Source organism: Bison bison, unplaced genomic scaffold (genome assembly GCF_000754665.1).
Source record: "Bison bison bison isolate TAMUID 2011002044 unplaced genomic scaffold, Bison_UMD1.0 scf7180017864050, whole genome shotgun sequence".
NCBI classification, from domain to species: Eukaryota; Metazoa; Chordata; class Mammalia; order Artiodactyla; family Bovidae; genus Bison; species Bison bison.
Genome location: NW_011494622.1, coordinates 4,527,192 through 4,530,395, shown reverse-complemented (window position 1 = coordinate 4,530,395; position 3,204 = coordinate 4,527,192).

The window sequence follows — 3,204 nt, the reverse complement described above, 5'->3', positions numbered from 1 at the left end:
GCAGCCGGTTGTTAGGCGGGTGTAACCCACACGGAGGCGTCCAGGGCTGGCGCGATCGCAGGGCCAGCGCCCCTCGTCGGCCGCTCTGGGATGGCCGGGCCTGACCTCGGGGCGCGTTTGCGGGTGGCGTGGGGTCGGGGTCGGCAGTGAATTAAGATGTGATAGCCCCCCGCCCCCCGTCCCGGGAGATCCTGGCTCAGGTCTCCCCCGCTCACCTCCGCGGAACTTGACCCTGAACTCAGAGGAGGGAGGGGGATGTCAGTTATCCGCTACTTCGTGGGGTCCGGAGGGGTAGTGTAAGGAACCTCAGATCCTGGAAGACAGGTGTTTCCTTTGGGCTGAGATTTTCGGGTATCCTATAGGTTACCTTCTTTGGACCAAATCATATGTCTTAACTACAGAAACGTCATGTCCCAGTATCTAAAATGACAGTTAAAAATGCCGGATTCCTCTGTGTGTTTTCCTGATGTAAGGCGAAAGCGTTGGTATTTGTATTGCTGGTTCTGCAAGGGCTCTACGAATCATGGGTGTGTAAATGACTCCTGGGCAGCTTTGGCAAGTTCTTGTCCTCACTGAGTATCAGCAGGGTTATTGCAGCCTAATGAACTGTCATTTGATTTTTACGCTTTCCCAATATGTTATAAAGAGAAACTTTACTATCTTATTAAGTCCACATTTTTATTACTCTTTAATGTAAATTGAATCTCACTAACTAAAGTGAAGGTTATCAAAAGGACTGCTTAGTGGTTGGGACAGTTGGATACTTTTTCCTTTCATTAAGTCACCTGAATGTTTCAGTTCAGTTGCTCAGTCATATCCCAACTCTTTGCAACCCCATGGACTGCAGCATACCAGGCTTCCTCTAGCTTACTCAAACTCATGTCCATCAAGTAAGTTGCTGATGCCATCCAACCATCTCATCCTCTGTCATCCCCTTCTCCTCCTGCCTTCAATCTTTCCCAGCATCAGGGTCTTTTCTAATGAGTCAGTTCCTCACATCAGGTGGCGAAAAAATTGGAGTTTCAGCTGCAGCATCAGTCCTTCCAGTGAATATTCAGAACTGATCTCCTTTAGGATGGACTGGTTGGATCTCCTTGCAGTCCAAGGGACTCTCAAGAGTCTTCTCCAACTCCACAGTTCAAAAGCATCAATTTTTGGCACTCAGCTTTCTTTATAGTCCAACTCTCACATCCATACATGACCACTAGAAAAACCTGAAGTTTAAGTCCTTACAATAACCCATGTGTTGGATGTTAGGAACCTAAATCTAAACCTGAAAAGTCTCCCAGACACTGATCTCTGCACCCCTTCTCATGAACTGTGACCATGTAGGGAGACAGATGCTTACAATTGTTGGGGACTACAGGAACCTTGTGGGGCTTCCCTGGTGGCTCAGATGGTAAAAAGTCTACCTGCAATGCAGACCTGAGTTCGATCCTTGGTTGGGAAGATCCCCTGGAGAAGGGAATGTCTACCCACTCCAGTATTCTTGCCTGGAGAATTCCATGGACAGAGGAGCCTGAAAGACTTCCGTCCAAGGGGTCGCAAAGAGTTGGATACAACTGAGTGACTTTCACACTCACAGGGATCTTGTAAATGCAGATAAGGGGATAGTTGCTTCTAGTGTGTGGGGTAGGAAGGGAATGAAGGACAACTATGGAAAACTATCCAGGAAAAAAACTCAGGTGAAAGAGGTGATTTTTCTGCTTACATAGTTGGCTGTGCTCAGTCATGTCCAACTTTGCAACCCCATGGACTGTAGCCTACCAGGCTTCTCGCTCCATGGAATTTTCCAGACAAAAATACTGGAGCAGGTTGCCATTTCCTCCTATAAAGGGATCTTCCCAACCCAAGAATTGAACCCATGTCTCCAGTGTCCCCTGCATAGGCAGGCAGATTCTTTACTGCTGCGCCACCTGGAAAGCCCTACATAGCTGGCTCAATCTTAAATCTCCTAACTCCAAACTCCTTCATCAGATAAACATTATTTGAATATCTAATATTTGTCAGGTCTGACTTTAGGCTCTAGGATATAAAGATGAGCAAGGTACCAGGAGTTCCCAGTTTGGTAAGAAGACAGGAAAGGTGGGAAACAGCTATGAAAAACAGATTTCGAAGAAGTATCTGTAGTCATTTGTTTTAGGGATAGACTTTGGGATTTAGACTTAGCTCATGTTAGGGTTGGAAAAGGTCATATCCTCCATACACACAAATTCCCTCTGCAGCACCCCAGCAAATAGCCATCTGGTCTTTGCTCCAACAATATCTAGGGACTTGTGGCTAGATGACTTATGGCTCATGATCCTTGAAGGGAGCTCATTCCATTTTTGAGCAATTCTAATGTTAAACCCAGAACAGCTTTCTTATGCATTCTATTTGTTGACGCAAGTTCTGCCTCTGGAGCTGCAAATAATAGCTCTCAAGTCTGTTTCATATCACTACTCTTCAAGTATCTGAACACACCCTTTCCGTTAGTTATTTCTTTTATTTCTGTGAGCCCTTGGTCGGTAAACCATTAATCATAACTCAGGTTCTAGACTCTGCCATAGTACTCAAAGCTAAGTGCCATCCAAAAGGTGGTTTGACCAAGCAGAATATGATGCAAGTTGTACGTTGCTACCCCAGGTTTGTCAATCTCCTTGCCAGAAATACCTGGGAAACTCTTTACTGTCTTTGGAAAGGTGGTTTGATCACAAGCTCAGTTTGGGATAGAGAGTCACAAGTCAATTCAAAGTTCTGAATCCTTATTACCTAGGTTAACACTTAAATTTACCTAAGGCTACTGGTTTATGGCAGAAAGTGAAGAAGAACTAAAGAGCCTCTTGATGAAAATGAAAGAAGAAAGTGAAAAAGTTGGCTTAAAGCTCAACATTCAGAAAACTAAGATCATGGCATCCAGTCCCATCACTTATGGGAAATAGATGGGGAAACAGTGGAAACAGTGGCTGACTTTATTTTTCTGGGCTCCAAAATCACTGCAGATGATGACTGCAGCCATGAAATTAAAAGACACTTACTCCTTGGAAGGAAAGTTATGACCAACCTAGACAGGATGTTCAAAAGCAGAGACATTACTTTGCCAACAAAGGTCCGTCTAGTCAAGGCTATGGTTTTTCCAGTGGTCATGTATGGATGTGACAGTTGGACTATAAAGAAAGCTGAGCACTGAAGAATTGATACTTTTGAACTGTGGTGTTGGAGAAG